We start from the raw sequence: 25,370 nt of genomic DNA, 5'->3' as shown, positions 1-25,370 counted from the left end.
TGTGGAGTCCCTCCCATAATACACTGGTTTAGCTGAAGAATTTCATTTTGGATAGGACAAAATAAGAGCACCAAGGCTTGGAAAAGGCCGGGTCTGTGTTGCCGTTTTTCCTTTTGTAGCTTATCTGATGACATCTCTGGTCTAAGATAACTTTTCCTTGCTCAATAATACTTAGTATTTCTTTTATCTTGAAGTAGACCAGCAAATGCTTTCATAAATGGAGTGAAAGATTTTTCACTTCCACCATAACATCTTTGGGTGCTGAAATGCTGAAGTGTTTCACAACTTACTGAAGTAGTGCTACTCAGGGAATCAATGCTAATATTCCCATGCCTTTTTAATACGAGTGAATCACAACCCATACTCCCGTATATACCAAAGCAACCGCACACTGGAGAGCCATTTTCCTACCTTCATCTACTGTGGCCGCTATTCTGCAAAAACAAGAGCTGCTGCCTGTAAAAGTCAGGATTCTATCCATTTGTACGCTACAACTAATGTCCTTAACATACAGACCTATAACAACAAACAAAGCCCCACGCAACTCCTCCACCTCCCCAAAACCCCAGACCTTAAACGTTTGCAAGAAAAGAAAAAAAAGCACAAGGGACTTAATCAACAATCATTCCCAACTCTTTTTTTTTTTTTTTTTTCCCCTGCTAAGTTGTGAATGGGACTGATTAAAACCAACCTGAGAACTAACAAAAATTTCAGGCTGGTGAACTGTATTTTGAGATTTGCAGTTTCAAATAAGTGAAAATATCTTTCAAGGATGTTTACATGAAAATTCAGAAAACAGAGACAATCACAAAGCTCCCAATCTCTTGAGACATTTACCTTTTTGTAGCAGGCTTTACTCCAGCCCCATTACATATTTGCTCTGATCATCAATCCTATTTGCACCTTTCAACTGTCTCCATGATGTGTGTCAGAGGCCTTCGTATCAGGCAATACCTGGAGTGTCTCCATTCATCCAAATTTTAAAAACGGGTAACTGAAACAAATCAGCATTTGTGCACTGACTAGAAAGAAACCATGCAGACTCTCAGCCACTGCAAAATCTGTCCTTTGGTGTCTATATGACTCCCTCCCTTGTCCTCCTCTAAAAAAAGAAGGGTCAAAGCAAAATGCTGGCAGCCCAATGAAATCTTTGAAGAGACAGTATGGTTTCAGTTATGAGAGGATGGAAAAATAAGAACCCTGGGGATCTTTCGGGAACATTAAGCTTTATTAATCAGGAATGTATTAGCCACATACCAACATTCCCAAACGGTACGCTGAATCAGAGAAACGCCAGGGAGCAAAAGAACCCATCCAAGCTGGTCTTCTGCCTTATGGTGAGTTCTAGCATGCCCCGAGAGATTGTTTTCCAACCCATTCCTTAAAAAAGGAACCTCCCCTGCTTCCACACTGCCTAGAGGTTGTGTATCCCTGCTCTTTACATCTGATACAGTCAGAACATGGTTCTTAATATGTAACTTGGTAATTTTTACTGCTCGTTGAACTGATTTCTTTAGGTCTTTCTCCCAGTGGATATGAAGAACAATTAATCACTGTGCTCCTGATTATAACTTTTCACTCACAAGAATATTTTTTTCACATTCTCCTTAACATATAACAAAAGCAACACTTTCAGAAGCACATAATGCCATGTAGGGCTCCTACATATCCTCTTGCCCCTGGGCCAGATAACAATCAACCAGTTTCTGCTCTCTCACAATTTTAACACTAGGACAATTTCTGCCTTGACAAACATTCATGACCTCTCCACATTTCCACCGGGGTTCCACAGGTGGAAATCAGGGCAGAATTTATCCCCGTGAGTTTCTGGATTAATGCCTTGGTATAGGAAGGGGAAAAGGCAAAATTAATTCTCTTTGTTAGTGCTAACTCAATTCCTCAGTGACAGTCAGTCCCAAGACATTGATCTTTGTTCAAAGGAAGCACACTTCCATACTCATTTCACATTTGTACACGTCTTCTCCAGTATAGCTTCTACAAGCCAGTACCTCTGCATCAAAAAAAAGGCTTAAAAAACAGTGAGGGTTTACATTTTGTCAGAGGAATAGGAACTGGGAATTTGCAGGGCTCAAAGCCCATCTTAGACATGAAATTCCAGTTAAAACAGCACGTTACAGGAGGGAAGGACAGATCCCCTATCCATCAGGAACCGTGAGGATTTTTGCGCTGGAAAGAACATGGTAGGGTAGCTTGTTTGTTGCTTCAAAACTCTTCCTTCGTTTAAAAGCACCTCTGTGATGGACGAAGCCCTTCTCAGCCCTGACATCCTGACGCTACACATGCAGCATGCACTTTGGGATGCCAGCTTACTGTGTCACATTGGCTTGGGTTCTGCCTGTTCCTTTCCTTATGCATGCAAGCTCAATTGAACTTATGAAAATTCAAACTGTCTTCTGTCTGTTTCATACATCATCTGCAAACAATCACTAGACAAAATGAATTTGTTCTCCGTAATTTGGAGGCTACACAAATGTCTCTGCTGTATAATACAAAAAAGGTGAATAAAGTTTGGTACGCAAGGTTAATTCAGCATGGAGGAAAGTAGCAGAGAAACAGACGGAGAGAGAACGCGAACAATAAAATACTCAACAGCGGGGAGAGTGACATGAGAAATACTTCTGTAAATTGGAGTTGGCCTTGATACCTTTGAGCGATGGAATTAAACAAAGGCACAAGTGAGTCGTGAAAGATCACACCCATGAGTGGCTGTATCTCCATCCCTCGTGATTTGTCTACACAATATACTTATTAATAATAACAATGGTTACTATTTCTCCTCTAAGAGCTTTGCAAACACAAACTCAATAATGTTCACAGAGCTGCATCAGTTTGAACCAGATTGAAAAAGTGATCTGCACAGTGAGGTTAAATGACTTGTGCAATGCCACTCAATGAGCCAACAACTGTCAAGATTAGAGCACTGGATCTTTTGGTCAGTAATCAGTTCACAAAGCTGCCTAAGGCTGAAGTCTTGACAAATCTCTCTTTTTAACAAAAATAATGTGTCATATACCCCTTAGTGGCCTTAGCCGATGGCAACGTAACTAAAACCATTGCTTTGAAAGCACATCCAGCGCGCTTCTTGTGCAGGTTTTCAGGTTGCATGTACAGAATCTTTTTCTTTCACATGCAATGCACTGTCACTGTCTCTTCCTAAAATCAAATAGATGCTGAATGCGAGCAGAGGTAGCTCTTCATACTAGACTTAAGCCTATTTGGAGTTAGTTGCAAACAGCGAAGTACTTAACCACATCCTTAAAGTATTTGAGTATCCTCATGGACCTCAATACTTGCCTATCAATCTACGTAACTTTAGTACATAACAAAACATGGCCAGAGCACCCAACATGGAAAGAATCCAGCCATGACCTTCCCCATTAAGAGCATGCCTGCGCTGCATTTAGAAGGCTGTGGTTTTATGCAACTGCCTGCCAGATGCTCACATGTTGTGAGTCTATCTTTTCTTCTAATGCCATGTATCAAGTCAAGCATATTTTCATATCAGTTGAAAATTTGGACCATCTTACATTAATCAGTTGCTTTAGGGACATCCCTACCCTAAAGCAAGTTTTCCACCCTTCCGTTAAAGAAATCCAATTAAAAAAAAAAATCCCAGAAAACTACCAGAGCATGGCTTGCCTTTTCTTCTTGCTGTTTTCGGGTTAATACTGGAAAGTCATACTGGGAAGTTCACTTTAATAAAGATCTTGTAATTAGAGATAGCTGATTACATTGAACACACATAGGAAACAAAGGAAATCCTTAAAGCATACTTTCCTCTATAAAGAAGGTGCCCCCACTTTTATTGTGCCAAGTTAGTAGTTACATGAACACAAGTTATAGCAAGAATCACATCCTCCGGCATTCATGTGCACACGTAGAAGTTCCCTCGCCTTGTGCTTCTGTATTCCAGAGACAAGCTGTACGTGTATGCCAAGTCTACAGAATAGTTAGGAGCAGCTAGAAGTTTACAGGCAGGGTATTTTTTTTTTGGGTAAAGCAAATGACACAAGAAACTCAAAGATTAGAGTCTTGGACCTTTACTTCAAGGAATGGAAAGAAGAACTGGGCAGAATAGAATGGACTTGGGAGTCGTGATCCCACACTCCATTCCCAGTTTGACTACTGATTTCCTCTGACCTTAAGCAAACCGCTCAACATCTCTGCCTTGATATGCTTGCCACCCTTGATAAAAAAAAAAATTAAAAAAAAATTCATATACACACATTTTACACCTGTGTATTTATTTCCCCTCCAAAGCCTAGAGTCTCATATAACTAAAAAAGTCCATTCCAGCCAGCACCAATCATCAGGGCCACATATTGCTACCTGGTATTGTGCCTTAGGGCTGTCCATGCATGACCATCTGGATCCTAAGGATTCAAAGAAATTGCCTTAATTTACTCCTCACTCTGCTGCTGCATTTTGGAAAGAGAATTACTTCTACTTTCCAACAAAAATTCTTCTGGTTGTTCACACAAAATTGCAAGACAACTTTGAAATTCTGTACTCACAGATTCAGAAACGTTCCCCCACGTTCCCACCTCCCTTTAAATTGCTGCTGGACCCAGCAAATCCACGAGTGTTTTCAACTCGCCTCACCAGTGTAATTGCAAGGTTAACCTCTGGTGGCCAGGGAAGCTGCTCATATTCAAGAATGATGAGCAGAAAACGTTAAATACCATTCACTGGCCACAGCCTGCAGTTAATACACAATATTTAAACAACACAATGGCATGGCCCTTGCCAGTAATGTAAAAACACAATGGAGTAGAGCCAGAATGGCACAATCTGCCTGCCTGAGTCATGCTTGGCGCTCCACGCTGGAAGGGGCATGCATTAACTGCCCACAATGTACTGTACCCTTCAGCTAGTTTAAAATAAATCATTAAAATACAATTTAAAAAAAAAGGGGGCGGGGGGGAGAAAGGAAGAAAAAATCCCATGTAATAGTTAAAATATTTTAACACTGAAGAACGAAAGTACCACTTTGGAAGAAGGCTCTGGATTTCATTAAAGGCTGTGCACATTTTGATCTTAAACAAGGAAACATACTGACTTTGCTTTACAATATTCCACAGCTTTGTACTGTCCAACTGAAATAATTTTTTTCCTACTATCTACAAGCTCCTGGATTTTTATTCATATATTATTTCATTAAATTCAGAGTATCTGAGTCTACTGTATTTTCCAATCCATTTTTGCGTGCCTGTTGTTCAGCCACTGAAGTTCCAAATCTTAATTATTGTCCCAAATACATTTAATAAACAGATTCTAAATAAGGCTAGATCAGACTGATGTACAATCTGACTTGCATTTATGGAATAACTATGCTCTAGAAAGACGCTCCTTTCTTTCTGAGAGACGCAAGACATTATTTTGACTGTTTTGTTGTGTCACAGCACAGATGAATTAGGCATTTCTGCCTTCGTCTACACCCTAAAGCAGCTGAAGACCCCTGTGATGTCATCAGAAAGTCATCCGTTTTTTTCTTGTATGAAGGAGAAAAATTTGTTATGACATCACGAAAAGAGAATAAACTGTATTTTATGCTATAAGGAATCTTCTGCTACTTTCTGTTATCTCTGCACCCAAGTGCAGAAATCCTCACTGACAAAGCGACAGGAACTGTAAGTCAACAGACACAGAGATGCACACTATTCCTAAGAATATTCAAAACAAAGCAGAAAAGAATGATCTATTCAGGGGTCTGAAATTAAAGATCTGCAAGATGTAAGTTCAGTTTTAATTTTTAAATAAAACATCCTTTGAACTTCTAAATCCCATTCAAGGGGACTCTGACCTTTATCCAAGACCAGCTACTGTGCTAACACTTTGGATGCATAGAGAGAAAAAATACGGACAAAAGGTACCGGAAAAGCTTTTACTTACAAGAATGCAGTGCAGCTTAATCTTTTTGTTTTTAAGGTGCAGTGATTTCAGCATCTACAATGTAACTTCAGGCAGTCTGAAAAGAAACAGGTTAAAATCTCTTTCAGTTATAATTGGTATTTCAGATTTAATTAAAAATTAAACTTTCATAATGTTTCACCATCCAAAGCAATGCATTATCAGTCAAGCGTAGCCTTTTTTTTTTTTTTTGTTAAAAGAAGCTCTTCCCAGAGTAGTTTGCAATGAAAGAAGAAGGGGAAAAAGGCAATTGAGAGTAACAAAATATATTTCTTCAGCAAAAGATCTCTGAATAACTTGGAAAGAAGCCTTCTGCCACTTAATTTTAACAATCAACCTTATACTAATTAAAAAAAAAAAAAAAAGCATCACAATTAAAGAAGACAGAAAAACACCATCACATACCAATGACTGTGTGGGGAAAAATGTTAATTTCAGCAAAACAAGGACATTGCTAGGACCAGAACATACGCACCAAAAGGGAAAATATGGTTTTACATAATGCCAGCCAACAACATTTTTTTTTAAATTAGTTCTACAGCATGTAGCACTTTCAGACTGTTGCATGGAGAAGCAGAAACAGACGAGTTCAAAAAGAGGAAAGCTGGTTTTAAAGTGTACAAGGCAAAAGGTCCCTTGTACCCTTTTGTTAAGGGACATGAAATAGCTACTCTATAAAACCGCAAGGTTTCTTATTGTGCAAAATAAGTGTCGTTTTACTGTGCAAACCAGATGATTAAGAAGTGGTAGCTGTAGACATAGCATTTGAACAGATGCAAAAAACAATTTTTATTTTTTTTTTCAAAATGCAGTTGGAATGACAATAAAACTCCAGGGGTTGCACCATAAATATGAGTTTAAATGTTAGACTGGAGTTTAAAACCTGTGGTTTTAATTATATCTAATTATAAAGGCTCCAAAACCAGGAGAAATGAGAAAAACAAAAAATATTAATAATAAATTAAAACAATTTTGCAATAAGTTGTCAGGATTTGGCCTCATAATAACAAACCATACAGCAATATACACAGACACATATAATGTACCAATGACTCATTAAAGGAACAAATCAAAACTTGATTAAATTTTATTTTTAAAAGGTGACAGCAGAACTTGCCTAATTTACCCCACTCAAAGTCAAAGCTATTCTCTTCACCAGCAGCACACTGACAGAGATCTGCAAATAAATCCTAGATGTGAATCTAATAGTCATTTTGAATGTCCCACAGGCTGGGGGCAATTCATAAGTGAAATTTTGTCTTTGTTCTCCCGTGAGTAAAAACCCAGTTCTTCAGACTTCAGTGTTATATGAGCCTTCCCAATCCGTGCCCACAGACATTTAAAAAGAAATGCACTGTATCAGATGATATACTGTCACACAAACATGTTCATACATACATGTATACCACAAACGGGAATGAGCTCAAGAACTTATTTTTAGGTTTAACTTTTCCGCTCTGTCAAGATCAGACGTATTAAAAAGCAGGAGGCAAAGCAGAGAGCACAGAAGGGGACAGCACAGCAAGAATTATCAAATCTTACGCAGAACCAATTCTTGAGCATTGAAATGAAGGAACAAGAGCCCCCAGACAGAGGCTGGACGATGCTGCCACAGGATAACCTTTATAGGCTTGGATGAAATTTTTCTTGAAGGAATCATTTCAGAAATACATTCCTCACCCTTTAGACAATTTTTACATCAAATAACTATCCTTCTCTCTCCTGGTTGGCATCTAGTAAGATAGAGGAATGGCAGAGAAATCCAGGCAAAAAATCTTAAGTCCATCAGAAGCAGGCAACAGCACAACTGTCAGATAAGTGATAATAGCTTCAGCCTGTGAACTTCCATTTCTTTCCCTTCCTTCCCCTCCCAAATTTACCCCTTTTCTAGCATCTTCAGGACCGTAATGCCGGCTTGTTGGCAGGGAAGGAGAGGGGCAGTGGTATTTGCAATCCAAAGCTATTTTAATGAATGCAATGAAAAACTGACCTCAACTGAGAAAACAAAGAGCATTCACTGAGGGTGAAATGTATCCCTGTATAGAGCGCCAGCATACAGACTGCACCACTGAAGCCCTATTCTGATGACCTAAATAGGAATAAATCGGTGCATGGACTTCATCACAGTGAGTTTTGTCCAAAACCCCCATTTTCTTGTAGAGAGCAAGGAAGCATTTAGCCCTCTCCTATCAAAGCAGAGGTACAAGCACCCCCTTCCCATGCTGGGCACCATCCTGACAACTGCTCTGCAGTGTATTTTCCTAGTAGTTCTAACCTGAAGTCCTCCTTACTTTGTGCACATTCTTCCAATTGGAAAGGAAAAGGAGGAAGTGCAACATCTAGCCTTACTCTGCAAGTTAAGCAGTGGGGCATAGCGCCTGCAGATAAAGCGGCCCCTCTGCTCAGGGCATCTGTAACCGGAACATGCTACGAGCTGCCCATTAAAAGAAATAGAGCCTTGGAAAGAGCTCGCCATGCTCACCACCATCTTGAAAAACTTCAGTTAAATAACCATAGCTAACAGAACACCTGACGTACAACGTGCACAGCCAGAGCATCTTAAAGAGGTATTTTAGTCACGGGTTGGAGTTAAACCCAGAGCAAAACCTCATGAAACACAGAATACCGATCATCGCCACTTTAATAAGCTCATTCATTTTACAAACTGAGAAACCAGTGACCCGGAGATGAAGTGATTTCAACAGGTATGTACAAGCAAGAGGTAGAAAATGGAGACAGCTTCTCAAGCAGGAGGCCCGCGCTCCTGTTGGGGGTGAGCATGCTTCACACCACGGGGCAGGAGAGCGTTGTCTGAAAGGAGTTCAGATTCCCTAATCCCCCTGTGGAAAGCAAGGGACGCAGCTCAAGAACAGCCGGTGAATGTCTGCTTGAGAGAGGCCCAAGAGCTGGAATTGCAAGAATGAGGAGCATGGCAGGTCAGGAAAGAGGTACATTAGTAGAGCGTTAGCTCTCCGCAAAGGCTTTAAAAACAAATATCATAAGGTAAATATGTTTCACTTTGCTTTCTCATCATTCTTGCTTGCCATAAACTTTATGCCGAGCCTGAAAACTGTGAGAGCAAAGCTACTGACTGTGCAATGACCAAAGTTCATCAGCAATATTCCACAACTTGCACGGCACCTGACTCTACTGTGCCTGACTCATGTTTGTGGTCCAGTCCCCCACTTTCATAAGAACCACATTCATTCCATCTAAAAATTAAAAAGAAAAAAAAAAGTATCATTTGTTATCAGAAAACATTTCAGAAGACGTCAGGCTTCTGCAACCTCTTAATAATAAGGAAGTTCCATATTCATAAGGGTTTGATTTTCCTTGAATATCTGAAATCAGCTGGAGTAGGTTAATGAGAATCACATACACCTCATTAGTTATAGGGAGAGGGAAGGTTAGGAGAGAACATAGCACAACAGTTATTGGTATCTTTTGAATTTTCTACACAGAATATAAAACATCAGTCAATTGATCTCTTTCAAAGTGCTTGTTCATATCATTGCTCTCACTTCTGGAACTGCAAATCAATTATGAAGCCACTGCCACCAATAACTATTAACAGAAAGTAAAATACTGATGCCCTTACTGAGGAAAAAAACTCATTGATGGTATTAAGAAAGCCCTCTTCAACAACCAGGGAAAGGGGAACCCCCCCCCCCCCCCAAACCCCTAAACAACCCACCAACAAAAAAAAAATCAAGCCCATTACTTTCAAGAGAGTTTTCAAATAAGCTCAGGGGCTGGCCAAGAAACCTCATTCCAACTTCAAAATCCAAATAATGACTTAGGATATGGCCCAGATTACTTTCTGGCATTTTAGGCTTGAAAACATAAGCAGGGCCATGGACTAACTGTGTCACAGAAATCGGAGAGGGAGGTCGATGCTGCACAGGCTCCTCATCTAGCAAAAAATAAGCAAACTTTGAAATTGGAACCAGTATAGGCACGTCAGCACAGTGCTCTGTCTAGGCTCATCAGTAATGCAAAAGAACAAATCTTATTAACATAGATATAGCATAACACTATTACTGCTTTTTTAAGGTGAATGTATTTTAGTGGGTCCTAGTTCTCCATAAACAGGTTTATTTTGTGCACCATTCTCTTGAGGTGATAGAACAAAAAAAAAAAAAAAAAAAGAAAAGAAAAAAGAAAAAAGTAATGCCTGTGCTTAAAGAATCCTCCCCAAAAGGAATGTTTTCCTGAATGGGAGTCCTTTGTACACTTTCAAAAGTATACAGGAGTTTTGGTCATTTCCAGTTCTACCTTTGATCTCACAATCATTTGTATGGTAGAACAGCACTGAACAGGGCTTCTTCCTAACCCTAGGACTGTGGCTCAACCCTGGGTTTGATTTCACAGGATCATAGGATGTCCTGAGTTGGAAAGGACCCATAAGGATCATCGAGTCCAACTCCTGGCTCCACACAGGGCTAGCCGAATCAGAGCACGTGACTGAGAGCGTTATCCGGACACTTCTTGAACTCAGTTAAGCTCGGTGCTGGGACCACTTCCCTGGGGAAGAACAGGAGCAGAGAACAACCTACAGCATTGTGCTGGGATTCAGGGCTCCTGCCACTGCAGTAATGGACAACCGGAGACTGAAGGTTTCTTTGTCAAAATGGCAAATCTCCATCTGTTATTAGTTCACAGCAAAGCTGGGTGCCCATAGAGATTTTGTCTTCCTTATGGCATTCATCTTTTGAGTTTACTTTCCAAGCGAAGACTGTATCCATTACAAATTTTAATTTCCAAACCATGGCTGTTTCATCTAGAAAAGCATTTTAATCAGGAAAAAGGTGTATTTTTGGCTACTTTTCACACACCCCCATAACCTCCCAGTAGTGTTTGAACTATTTTCGTTCAAGTATGAAAAATACTGCCTTTGGGCAAAGACTAACACTCCTTGAAATACAGGTTTCAGAAAGTTAGACACACTCAACTGAGTAAAAGCTGCAACGTAATATCCACCCTAAAGGTCAGTCCAGAACAGGTACTGGATGCAATTTCACCACGAGGGCCCTCATACCTGTTAAACGTGTTGGATCCCTTAATAGCACAGTCCACCCTGCTCATCTATTCCTACTGCTAACAGAGTAAGCAACAAGAACGTGAGAAGCCCAGCTGTGAAAGCACATTAGAAGCTGAACTTCTCAACCCGCTGAAGAGTTAGTATCTTTATAACTGCACTTCAGACCTGACCTGGACTCCTAAAGTGCAGTTGAACTGGTAGCTCTGCTATAGCCAGGTGGGACCCAGCATCCTTCTAAATACCTCTTGAAGCTTTCCTCCTACGCAGGGGCGATGATGGTAATCAAGTTGGCTGCTGAAAACCATGATATTCCCTATTCCAACTGTTTTCTTGCACAAGCTGTCCCTAGATCCTGTTTATGTTCCCAAGGAACAGGAACAGTGACAGCATGCAGCTTTCACGAGGCCTTGCCCAAACAATTCTTTCTCTAAAGATACAGTTTTTTTGTGAAGCAGCTCTGAAGCTGATATTCTCTGAGCATCTCTTGGAATACAGCTTGAGGACTTTGCTTATGTCCCTTACAAGTTATTGCAGCATACAAGCTTCTCCCACTTCTTTTCAAGGTTCATAATGCTTTGATCTTCACAGCCTCTCCGCTCCTGTTGAATAGTATCATCTCCCATGGCTCAAATTATCTTCAGTGCATAAAATGATAATACCTGTTAAGAAGCAGGCTCTATCATATAATCACAGCAGAACCTTCACATTTATTCTGGTTTAACACAGAAACTTACATCAATAAATGTTTCATTGTGATGGGTATCTCAGTGCGGTGACAAACTGGGCGGATAAAGGCAATGTGGCAGATATAATTTGTTTGGATTTTAGCAAGGCCTTTGACATAGTACCACACAGGAAGCTCATAGAGAGACTAGAGAATTATGGTCTGGATAATAATACAATAAGGTGGATAAAAACTGTCTGACAGATAGGAAGCAATGAGTTATTAATCAATGGTATTAGATAAGAACAGAAAGAAGAATCTACTCCGATGCTGAGCAATAGGTGCTAGGATTATTATCATTAAACAGATTCACTAAGGATGAGAAGAAGAATGTAAATGTTGACAGTGTCCAAAACTGATGATTCAGAAATAAGAAACATCAAATGCAAAATGAATCAAAATTCTGAGATCCAAATAGTGGAGATGTGCATGAGCCAGAACAATGTGGTATTTAATATATCTTAAAAGGTGAAAAATATTATTGAATACTGATACAGCATTAAGTTTTGAATTCAGAAATACAAGGTTTTCACTGTGTGAACATATGACTTCATCATGTTAATCTGCAACGGTATTGTCTAGTTGTGAAACTTGCTCCCTTACAAAGCAAAATAAAATCATTATTGCAGCCACTGTGGTCATGAAGATCAACTGGCTTTTTTTTCTTTAAGGATGTTAGTTCTAATGATTAAAATTTTAAAGTAATCATATATAGCATCCTTAAATTCTTCTTGGGAAACAGGGTCCTCTTTCAGCTGCAGTCCTGAATTTCCACCCCCCTGCACAGCTAAAGGCTTTTCGTTGCTAGTTTCTGGTACAGGAGATGACATTTAGTTGTCCCCACAGAGACACTGTGCGCACATAATACTGGCTGTTTAATGGCTACTCCCTCTCCCCTTCTGCTCTTCCTTCACAGACCTGCCCTGAAGAAGTTCAATCTGACCCTTATCTATGAAAGGGCAAGATCTTGGATGAAAGGCAATATACTGAGGTGAAATGAAAAACCGCATGGCAATGCACATACATTTCACAGGACATATGGCAGAGAAGATCAAAGTGATAAATCTTTATTTTGAATACTAAATACCACTAAGTGTTGAGCAGTTAAACATGGCAGTTGAATATTTTCAGGATAAACTCAGCAATATCAGCAAAAAAATGAAGTTCACTACATCCTGCCCCTTTCTCTAACACAGGGACTTTCCCCTTCCTTGTAGGGAGAACACCCCCTCCAGCATCACAGCCCCAGCTTACTTGTGCTGCTCTAGGAATAAGGACAAACTAGTTTTTATTGTCCTCATTCTTGAGCCAGCAAAAGCAAACTGAGCAAAGGCTGCAGGTCTTCAACAGTAAGAAACGCTGGAATGCGGTCACAACTCTTACTCTTGCCCTCTCGTTAATGGTGCATTGTCTCACAATCTGACTTCAGGAGACTGTACCTAGCAATCTAGCTCCTTTTTGAGTTCTATCACCTATGTTTTAGGGGCCTTTGATCTTCTCCCAGGATGTACAACATTCCCTCTACCCTCACGCAGCAGCAGCTCCATCTCCCTGACAAGCACCTCCTTCCCTTCCTGCCTGCACCGTGAGAATTTGCCTTCCCTCGTTCACACACGGAGCTTCCTTTGCTGCAGAGAGGGAAGGAATTAGGATGAAGGTGTGACACTCCTCTCACAGGAGGAAAAAAAAAAAACAAGGAGGGAAGTGGTATCAGCACAGAAGCCCGAATTTGTAGTTCTAGTTGATACCAGGGGAGTGGAAAGAACGAGGGATGGCAATAGTGCCTGCAGCTCTCCAGAGCAGCAACAGCAAGTATGGCTTCTGGGGCCGTGAAGCACATTAGATGGACAGGAGGTGCACCACAGTTTTGCTACGCTAAGCAGCTGCCTACTTTGTCCACGTAAAGTAGTTTTTAAAAGGGCCTTCTGCCGCTTCCTTTGGAACTTACCTCTACAGGCCTACCAAGGACCTTGGGAGGAACTTGGGATTTTGACACGTAAGAAGGGACTTGCTACCTTTTAATAGAAAGTACAGTTAATAGAAAGTAAAGTTAGGACTACAGGCTAAGTTTGGACTTCATATAAGCAGGTGCACCTCAGGTGGTATCAGGACTCTTCCAGATTGATGATGCACAGACTGAGTTTATCCCACCATATGCAGAAGCATAAATCAACACACACTTTTACTTAGGCACATTATTTATTCTTTTGCCAGTAGGCCATTAACCTGAAGTCCAAAACCAGCTTCATCTTGCACAGTCATGCACAAACCATGCCCAGAAGTTTCACATTATTTCAGTTTATGTAACTACCATATTAAGCTCAAGGCCCAAGGAGGATACTGAACAATATCTCATTGTACAGGCTATTGAGATTCAATATTACAGGGACAATGCTACCAACCCCCCCGATTTCATTCATCTCAGAAATCTTTGGAAATTTAATACCAGAGGACTTGGAGACCTTTGGACTGTATTGTAAATCTGCTGCTTAAACTTTTAATGTAACACCAACGTAAGCTCTCAAATAGTTCCCAGTAAAGTCCATATATATAATTCTTGTTTAATTAGACATCATCCTACAAGAAGTGAAATTCAGACGAAGCTGGAACTATACAAAAGTTCAGGGAAGTTCAGTTCCTGCATTATGACTTGGCAAAGCTCTAGTGTATTTTTTTTTTCCCCGGAAGCAATACAGAAAAGGAAAATATATCAGCAATGACAAACTGATCACTGTGTCGGAACAGGAAATAATATTTGGAAAAAAAGGAGAAAAAATCTTCCATTTATTTTCAATATTAGTAAAAACAACAAAAAGGTTTTTATACTGCCAACCACATCCTGCAAAATCTAGCTAATAAAGCAACAGCATAATTACTAGATAAGTTTAAAATGGATTTTTAAAAAGAATGGCTACTTCTGCTGGAGGCAAAGTATATCTAAATATGTTGCAGGACTGGATTCAGAGACCTCAGCATCCTGCCGGCCTTGTCCAATACAAATTATGTTTGTAGTTATTCCAGGGACCTTGAGCTATAGTGTGTACACACTTAAATCTATGCAATATTTATTTCCACTTCAAATACGTAAGATGAAGAGTACACGCTAGGTATGAGCTCAGGCTAGTAGGGCTTCTGCAACGACTGAATTGTGCCAAGATTAAAATTCCCTCTGGCTCCATTTGCACTACAAAAACCAAAACACCCCTAAAAAGGCAATAAAATTTTATTATTAGAAAAGTAGGGTTGGGTATTCGACCTATTCCTTAACCTATGTTTAAACAAAACAGATGAGATCAAATGCACCCCCCTGGTGGTCAAACAAACAACAGAATTGAAACTATTAGATAAATTTTTTTTCAGTAAAAAAAAAAATTCTAACAAAAAACTGCGTATAGCAAAATACAAAATTAAGTTCCATCATGTTAACACTAATACTGAGGAAAGGACTACAAGCCCATATGCTAATGGTAAAGAAAAAAAGTTCAGATATGCAATCGGTAACTAGATTTCTAATAAAATAACAACTTCAATCTTTTTCAAGTCTTTTCCAAAATACCAGAAGTGATTAGAACACATTATGGACCAGTCACTTGCCAAGTTTCATGTTTGAAATCAAAGCTGTTTTAAAATTTCCTGAACAACAAAAAAGCATTTTAAAACTGGTAACATTCAGTCATGGTGATATAAGCAAATACCAGCCAATCTGAATCTTGGAACGTTCTTGATCTAATGCCTTTGTGTTGCCACAAAGCCCAGAAAAAATATTTCAGGTCCAATTGCTAAGACAGTGAAAATAATAGTCACAAATTTAAAAAAAAAAAAAAAAAAGGATCATTTACATATTATACAACTAAAACTTCTTCAAGACATTTTGTCATCACAATGGAGATGCATCTACATTTACCAAAGATGAACCCACCTGTAATTTGCAGGGAAGATCTAAAATCCTTCTCCTTCCCTCCTCTGCACCTCCCCCATGAAGAGCTCAGCACTCTTGAAGTATGTTCTCTACAAATACTAGACCCACTTCCTTTGTATATCATAGAGGAGCTACTTAGTTTCTTTTCATATGTTGAGGAACTCTTCTCGGGATAATGCAAGTCAGCACCACGACACTCTTCCCCCCCCCCCCCCCCCCAATACTAAACAATGCATAAGGAACAAAATTTGAACCTGTAATCTTCCACAGTAAAGGTACTTGCAAATAAATTAAGCTTGCCAGGAAACAAAACACCAACTGCTATTCCACTCTATAGCTACCTTTCCTAAGACTGTTGCCTGTTTACTCTAATGTATGCAAGCACAAAAAAGAAATATGATAAGAAGCCAAACTTTAGGTCAATAGTTTACAAGAAGTAGTACAAGATTCTGGGAGTTACATAAATTTTTATTATGCACCTGTGTGGGTACTAACAGAAACTATTACATAAAATACTGTATTATTTAATATAATTTGAATGGAGGTTTCCTTTCAATTACATGTAGTAAAGTGTCCCTATAATCAGTTCATACAGTAACTGGGCAGAAATTCCCAAGAATATTCAGCCTTTCCTCCTTGAGTGTCAAAATTATTTAGAAACACACTTTCTTTTCCATGAAGAGATACAGTGATGCCAACTACAGCTACATTATTCCCCCAGCAGATCTGGAGATGCTGGAGCAGAACTCTGTAGTCTAGCCACCACATCCTCTGCTGTAACCATCTGACACAAGACTCTCCCCTCATGCATTTCTCTCTTTTAGCTTGAGTATTTACTCTTTAACAATGCCCTGTGACATTAATGGCTTTATATTTCCTAACTGTGAGTGAACTTCCTACTTGGGCAAAAGAGGAACTTTCCATCTCCTGAGCAATAACTCAAACCAGCCCAGAATTTTATGTAGTCGGCGATCTCCTTTCTGTCCTCATTAACTGGAAGTCTGCATTAATAAAAAATAACCAGTACAGCAGGGTCCTGATGTTCAGAGACACAAATAAAGATCTCTCTAATGTATTTAAAAATGCTTCTTCCACTAGTGAATTACAGCAGAAAAATTGTTTTTCTTTGTTTTAAGCCACATTAAGTCCAAAAGGAAGAAGTCCTACACAGTAAATGCATACAGAACTATTTCCTACCTCTGCAGGCTGAAGAAAATCCCACTGTGTTAAGTGAGATGGTACCAAGGCCACTTAGACATATTAGCCTATCAAATCTGAATTCCCTTTTTGTTCTTAAATTGCTTATGAAACATTCCAGGCCTGTGTTTATTTGTAGGACTTCTGAAGAGTCATGCGCTACCACCACTTCCCCGAAAGCAGCGTGATGGTCCACCTACCACTGGCGAGGCTTTTCCTGATGGCTTCAGAAAACTCATTAGTCAAATTGCTCTGGACAGCTAAAAATACATTCAACATTTAACTTTACAGTGGAAGCAACCACAATTAGTTCTCAAATAGAAAACTACACAATTCCAACCTGGAGGGGAGGGAAGCCTCACAGCTATGAATAAGAGGAGGATTGTCTCAGATTTCCTAAGATGCCTCCCACATTAAGATGTGGCCATATCAGGAAAAAATTAAGAACCCTATCTTTAAGTTCCCACAATTACAATTCCAATTAGGAAGGGTTCTTACCTTTGAGCTATCACTGTGCTAAAAATAGAGATGTTCAGGAAACACATTACTCTCAAAAGTGATTTCACATACAATCTGTAAACACGTTGCCCTTTTAGGTAAAATGGCAATTGTTTGAAAGCCAGAAATATTAAAGAGGAAGGGATCTTTAAAGATAGTTTGTAACCCTAAGAATTGAAATCTGTGCCTCTTTTAGTTTTCTGCAAAAAAGAGTCTGAGAGGACTAAGAACAGTAGTGATGGGGGAGGAAGGAGAGTGAAAAGAAACTTCTGCACTTTTGCTTTGAAAGGTTTTTGTTTATACATGCATAGATATACACATATATAAAAGAAATGCAGGTGTTCTTTTCTTTTCATAACCTTGTATGCATCTCTGAGGGACATGATTGTACCAATCCCTAATTTTGTCACGTTTTATGCAAATTTCATGTTTTCATTTTATCAGATATGGCTTATAAAAGACAACTTAAAATTCACACACTTCAGGTTGTGACTACAATGCTGTCATAGTTTCCTTTACTAAAAACTTTTCTTTTCTTAAGGATTCTTTATTTTTCTTTTCTGTTGTACCTTCCCTTTGCACTTTGAATGGTACAATGCTATTCTCTTGAAAGGTATGGTGGACAACTTCTGGGTTGGCAAGTGCAGAACATTGGACGATTACATTTAAAGTTGGAGGCATTAAGCAAGAAAATTATTTTTTTTCTTCCAGGTGTTCAAAATACTGTTTGTTAAGTTTCTTAATGCAAGTTCTTAAGCAATACTTGGAAAAATGCACTCTCTTGCTAAAAGAACCAAGAGAACTTTCAATATAGAATCGAAACTGTGAGTCATCTCATCTAAGGATTTCAAGAAGTCCTCTAGTAAAGAAGAATAATTTCTGTCATTATCATTACTTGAAGGAAAGAGACAGAAGAGCCGGACTGGACAAGAATTTTGAGGAGAACAATAATCTGTTCTTTCTTTTCTGATCATACTGAACTCTCTGAAAAGGAGATTAAAGTGCAAAGATCCAAAACTGAGCTTGTATCTATCCAAGAAGCATTAAACAAGTGCTACTGCCAGGGAAACTCCTACCAGTAATGCTGTCAGCATCACCCACCTTAGAACATCAATGCCATTAGTGGAAAATTAAAAGCCAAAACTGTGTGGTTAGAGTCAAGGGTGAAGGAAAGCAATAAAATTATGTGAATCTTATGTGAATCACCATTGCAGATCCCTCCTTTCAACAAAGTAGCATGGTTCTTCATAATGTCTACGCCATGCCATGCCAACTGGGTTGTACATTGAGAACCAAAACAGCAGTCCTTTCTGCTTGGCCTAAACAAAATATGCATGGACACCAGAGAAGGTCTAGTATTGTCCCTTCCAAACTAGAACATCTGTAGTTTTTAACCACCTCTTCATAGTCAGTACTTCAATTTGTATTTGAGAAAGGTGTCATGCTACACTGACACCGTGTAAACAATGCCACAGGAACCACACAGTGATGGAACTCCTCTGTTGCATCACCACCATGCCCAGCCCTGTCTACAGAGATGCCCAGAAGCAGCCTTCTGTTTTTCTCCACTATAGATACATGCTACATAGCTCAAAACTTCACACCTCATTTGTACAGGCATCCTAACATGGTCTTTGTCACACACAGTTTTCCATCATCTTTTTGACAACTGGGACAAGTTAGCCCTCTGTTAATAAACTGTTGGTAAAAATAAAGCAAGGTCCTGAGCTGAAAAAAATGCATTAAATATAAATTTTGCATGGTCAAATGTAAATTCTGACTGATGACCCCTGAGATTTCTTGCATTATGCCTGCTGACAGATACTGACTAAAGACTCCCCGCAGAAACAGAAGAAAAGACTCGGAGATCAGAGAGTACAGAAAACCATATGTGACAGCAGTAACTATGGAAAATTTGGTAGCGTCACAAACCCCTGTAGAGGGAATAGCTTCATCTCAACTTTCCATACCACAGAACAAAAAACAAAATCAAAAAAACAAAACCCAACACAAAACAGCTTCTCCCTTTTATGAAGTGCTACAACAAATTCTGAAAACACCAACCATTTCATTACACAATCAAGAAATGTGAAATTTATGACATCAAATAGCCTCATGCCTGACAGACAGCTCAAACTCTGTGCACACAAAGTAATCAAAGTTCAAGGACCACAGGGATAAACTCTGTTAATCAGAACCATTTTGGGCTCTTGGAGGTCACACAACAGCCAATTAAAGGCCAGGAACAATAAATCATCTTCTACGCAGAGCTGTACCTGTTATTCTCACTATCCTGCCAGCCTAAGGAGCATTGTAGAAGATTTCCATACTAGCATAGAGAAATCAAACAAATTCTGTGAAAGAGCTTGACCCAAGCAGAAAGTTCCTTCTTTTGGAAAACTCATGGCGTAGCCAAAGCAGTGGCTGTTGCACACCTAAAGCAGAAGTATGCTAGGCCGGATATAATTTATATTTGCTTGCCTTGAACCCAAAACATAAGTACTCTGCAATCAGTCACTGACATGAGCATGCTTGACTTTTCACCCATTTGCCAGTGTATGACCAAAATCAACCCAAGCAAGTAAATTTATGTAGTCTGTTTCTCTTATGGCAAATTTCAATTAGCAATAAATCATAGATAGTACATGAATAGTTAAACAAATCTCTCCTAATTTCTGGGAGATCTTTTTATTAATGATAAGCTACATCCAGGTAAGCTTCTCAAACCCAGAAATGCTCTTAGGTCTCCTTTCTTCAGGCTGCACAGTTCATACCCAAACAGTCCTCAATTCCAAGGAACATTTTCACCTGCATTATTCAATCAGCAGAACCTGCTCAAACTTTTCAGTATGAATCATTATCAAGACATATGTCAGCATATCTTAAGAAAACACTGACAGTCTGTTTACCATTACCTTCTACCTTCTCAGTATTTGGCAATACAGAACCCTGAGATCCTCAATCAGGATTCTGAAAACGGCCCTCATCCCACATGGAGATCAATTCAATCAATCAATATTTTTTTACTACATAAAGAGACAAGTGGTTTGCCAAAGGTCATAGAGCAAATCATTCATTAAACCTGGAATAACTAAGGATATTCTATCTCCAGATACCATTTTTTTCTCCTGGTCTCCTTAAGGTTAAAATTTTGTTGTCTGGACACATCCTCTCCCTAATACTCTTTTAATTTACCAATTTCAACCAAATTTGCTACAGGCGTATAACTCTGAATAAAAAAAAAAACCTGATTCCTACAAGCTTCATTAAAAAGGCAAGGGTAGAGACACTATTAATTCCCCCTAGGCTGGACCAACAGTGTAAGTTCATACCTTAAGCAACACAGAATTACATTTATAAACATCTCAAAAAACAGAAAATACTTCAGAGAGAGATCACACCTTCTTAGGCAGCAAGTCAATCAATCATAACACTAATCCACAGAAAATCTAGATTCATGAATTCCACCACTCACTGAATTAGTTGTTTATTGAAAATTACTGCAAGTATGTGCTTCTCCTTTACTACCTTCAGTAGTCCCGATAAAAATGAACCTTAGGACAAGAAATATTCTCTTTAACTTCTTGAGGTGAGAGAAAGACTACATATCACCAAGATTCACCACTTTGACCAAAAAAAAAAAAAACAAAAAAACAAAAAAAACAACTCTGCTTTTAACTGACAGTTAAAGAAGCCTGACGACTAGACTGGCATTCCAGATCTATTGAGCACTTAATATCCAAATTTGGCTAAGATGAACAATTTGTATGCCCTACAGAGATATGAGGTTTAACAAACATTGCTAAAGAAAAAGATGATCTCAAACAAAACTCTGAAATATGTTATTAGAAGAATCTACTAATATTTTGGATATCTGGTATCTTTATCTGTGAATGTCTTAATGTGTCCAGAACATTCTCCTGAATTCAGAGTAAGGGGAAAAGTTGATTTCTACTTTATTTCAAGATGCAAGTTTCTGCATCTTCAAACCAGTCAGCTTCTGACTTCAGAAAACAATTAACTGTGTTAACAGTGCAAAGCACATTTAGACACGACCACCACATATGGTTATGCAAGGTTACATAAAAGACTTTAAGACTGCATAAGCAATCTGAAGTTGCTAAACATTCATTAGTATCCTTCAATTGCTTGAGGTGGGAGAAAGATGTGGCATAATATGAAAGCATTAATGAATTGGTTAGCAATGGGCTGGATATGGACAAGCGAATATTTCCATCAGCTCATCATTTTTCCCAAGAAGAAGGCAGCATAGAAGAGAGGTTCTCCTACAACCACCACAGACGGTCACAAAAACCTAGGCTACGTCTCCTGCAGCAAAAAGTTATTGCTGCTGAGAGGTGGAGGACAGATAATGCAACCTCTGTAAGAGAGCAGAAAGGTTACAACACCACATGGCCTGCAACATAGGAGGTGGCCCCAGGATTGAAATGCAGCCTTAGTAGCTGCCATGCTCGGGGTGGGGGTCTAGAAGAGCAGTTTGAGAGCGAATCTGCAGCGTCCTTCCCACATTTTATGACATTTTTGCTTCTTCCTGTTTGAAAAAACAGGCTATGTGAAGTAACAGTTTGACTTCTATGTTGTCCCTTTTAGGCATCATCAACCATTTCAGGGTGTTGTTATAAAAGACAAGTCTAAAAATAATTTTTTCTTCTCTGACAAGTAGTACGACTGCTCCATTAGCCAATACCATCACTTTTCCAGAAGCTGTCAGTGAAATGGCAACTGATACCTACACAGGAAATAACTGCAATACCTCAGGTCACACAGTGTGACAGCAATGTGTAAATGCTGACTACTGTCTACACTGAACTTAATTTTCCACTTCCATCTTTCTTTTTTTCCCCTTCCCAATCATGTGATTCCAAGGATTTTAATGTAGCAACCCCCAACTTGACCCTCATTTATACCTTAATCTAACCTACAGCATGTGCTGCAAACTGCTTAAAGAGCTGGAAAATAAAAAGAAATAATAATTTTCAGGGTTTCTGCCTTTTCCACTTATACTCTGGAAGAGTACTGTGCAGACACCCCTTATGTTTGAAGTACCTGCAGGCAGTTTTCCTCTCTGCTTACGTCATTATTGTGGCCAAAATTCTGGCACACAATCACATAGTTCCTGTTGACAGCTAATACTGCTACGAGAGCTTAAGCACTACATCAAAGCACAAACTGGTGGCCTTCCCATGCATCCTTCAGGCGTGGAAGTGGTGCACAGGCTCTGAAAAGAGCAAGTGAAGAAAAAGCAACACAGAGAACATGCAACGTTCTTGAGAAGGCTCTTGATTACCTGGACAGTTTCTTTCTGCCTTTTCTGAGTTAGAATATGAAACCTTTGGATTAACTCTTGACAACATCTTCTTTCTCTGGGAGGTAGTGTTTCTGGAAAGCATCTTGCTGTGCCAGAAATCATCATACAGGTGGCTTACTGTCATTTTTGTTTCCTGCAATTATGCTCCAGAATAATAATTTGGGTGGCACCGGTAAGGGAATGAAGAAGAAAAATAATATACTACCTCCTGCACTGGCAGGATAACATAATTTAATCCTCAGGCCAAATGAAAAAACTCTGCATCTGAATACCTCCACCTAGTACACAAGTTTGGAATTTTATCTGAGCGTGAAGTTGGTGGCCCAGGTCCCTCTGTTTTCATTTTCTCCTGTGTTCTACTTTATATCCCAACTATGACTGTATTCAGCAGCACACATTAGCGATTTCCAAATCATCAGCTCATATTTAGTCCCTATTTTCAACTGCACACTAGAGACCTGCACCTATTCCACAAATAGAAAGAATTCAAATGCTTTCCCCTAGGCTCCTGCTTAGGATTTCATTATTAATTATATTTGAAGGTTATACAGTTAAAATACTAACTTTTTTATTTGAACATTTATATTAAGCTGCTGAGATTTCTAGCAGCTTAGCAGCATTATTTCTGTGTAAGAGAATAAGCCTCTTAAATTCTGCACGCAGGCCTCTCGTCTAAAATGAAAGATTTTAGAAAGGCCCTGAAAGGTAACACTGAGTTAATGATGCTTTTTAAACTGAGACCTCAAAGACTGATCACACAGAACTCTATCAGTTATGCACTCCCTTGACCTCAAGCCCTTTCACCTGCTCTGCCACCAGTGTCTGAATTTGAATAAAGTTTAGCAAAAAGTTAGTTCTAGAAGATGCGCTCAGCCTCATTGCTAGTTACAACTGTTTACATGAATTTACTATTTCCAATGCAATAGGACGTTTAAACATTTGGTAGCAAATCCCAGACGACTGTATTTAACTATTTTCTCCAGAGATAATCAAGGTTAGGTATGAGAGTCATCCATCAAGAGAGGCAGGTATTAAAATAATGAAATTTTTTGCAGGCATGGATGTTGGCAGACACACTAGATGACCTCAGCAAAAAGAGGTCTATGCCAACAACTGGTACCCCACAACACAAACTGAAACTCCCAGATTTTAGATAGCTGGCCAAATTTTGATTTTTAGATATATGCTAGTGTAAATCCAGAACACTGACACCTGTACAAAAATCCAGGGTTATTTCTGATTTATGACTGCATAAGAAAAGATAATTTGTTTCACCCAGCCAATTTAATTTCTAGCAGTGTTCTTTAATCAACGGATATAAGCCAAGAATTAGATCCTTAATGGGTCAAGTGCAGAAAAAAAACCTAAACAAAATTATATGTGAAGAGTATGGACACATTTTTTTAAATACATATTTTATATTTATTAATGACAAGAAGACAAGCACCATCTTTCCATATATGTCATAGGCTGATTTTTAACCCACTGATTTTTTTATTTTTTTTTTACCCTTTGCCTCTTGATGCACCACAAAGAGACCTTCTTTCTTGCAATTTTTTGACCGTGCTTTTGACTCTGATGTACAGAAAAGTTCATTTTTCCAGGTCAACTTCAGATTTCACAGCTGGACCTATCTACTTATAAATCTGTATAATCACATGAAGAGTTACCACTATTCACTTCCTTTAAAGGATTCTTGCCAGTCTGCAGCACCAAAGGTACTCCCTGATCACCACGACCAGGCACAAAATCAAAAGTAACCTGATGGCATTATTTTCAGATGACAATCCCATAAAAGCATCCAACTGGTTTGAAAAATGAATGCACCTTCAAAAAAAGTGTTGATCCTCATACCTTGATGAACTAGAGAGTACAAATACACCAAACCATGCTCTTTTCACATTATTATAGCATGTCTTGTACCAGATGACATTGGGTCAGAGCAAAGGTTGCATCATTATAACTACCCAGCAGTTCCAACTGCATTATGGCCTCAAAATCCATCTCTTGCAAAATATTACTGGAAGTATTAAATAACAATATACTTCACACACTTAGAGCATATTATATTGCCCAAATTCTATACAAACTTTAACTAATTAATTGCAGCTACTTAAATGGAAATGTTAAATGGTGTTTAAACCTTAAAGCATAGCAAAACAACAGTGCATATGATTCTCATTTAAATAAACGCATACGAGGGGCTTGATGGGTTTTTCTCCACGTAAAACTAACAAGGAAGGGTACAGATAAGTTACGTAAAATTTGAATAAAAGTCTTTCCAAATTTAAGACATGTGCAAGAATACCGAGAGGCATCGGGGTGCTCCGTCTGAGCAAGCCAGAATCCAACCGCAGCGTCATTTTTAATGAAAGGCACAAAATGCTGGGCCCTTGTCCTTACTCTCTCTTATCTTTTGAAAGGAGCCATACACACACCTCGTGTCTTTTAACACTGTCAGGAAGCTGCCTGAGGACAGCCTAAGTTTCAGCATAACTTGCAGAGATTTCATCAAGTGTGCCAAGTTTCAGCCTGGAGTGAATTTTTAACAGTTGAGTTATAAAGCCATGAAAATAGGGGCTTACAGTTGAACTGCTGACAAACCCTTAACTATAGCAGTGCACACGGCACCAATAATAGACAAAACTGCCCCATTTTATAGCACACAGGAAGGCTGGAATTCAGCTGTTATCAGGGATAATAATAAACTTCTGCTGGTGACTCAGGCTCT

General features: G+C 39.1%; 1 protein-coding gene across 28 annotated transcripts in view; it reads right to left on the bottom strand.

Annotated features, from left to right (window-relative positions):
* ZBTB20 (zinc finger and BTB domain containing 20) overlaps positions 1-25,370 on the bottom strand; it is a 516,306-nt gene that overhangs the window by 338,670 nt on the left and 152,266 nt on the right. For all 28 annotated transcript variants that reach the window (XM_075765562.1, XM_075765621.1, XM_075765517.1 and 25 more), the window contains one exon: positions 5,914-5,989. The gene's annotated coding sequence lies outside the window, so the exon portion shown is untranslated. The remainder of the gene's footprint in view (positions 1-5,913; positions 5,990-25,370) is intronic.

The sequence above is a fragment of the Balearica regulorum genome, chromosome 1 (genome assembly GCF_011004875.1).
Source record: "Balearica regulorum gibbericeps isolate bBalReg1 chromosome 1, bBalReg1.pri, whole genome shotgun sequence".
NCBI classification, from domain to species: Eukaryota; Metazoa; Chordata; class Aves; order Gruiformes; family Gruidae; genus Balearica; species Balearica regulorum.
Note: the sequence above shows the minus strand (reverse complement) of the source record. Positions and strands in the feature narration are given on the sequence as shown.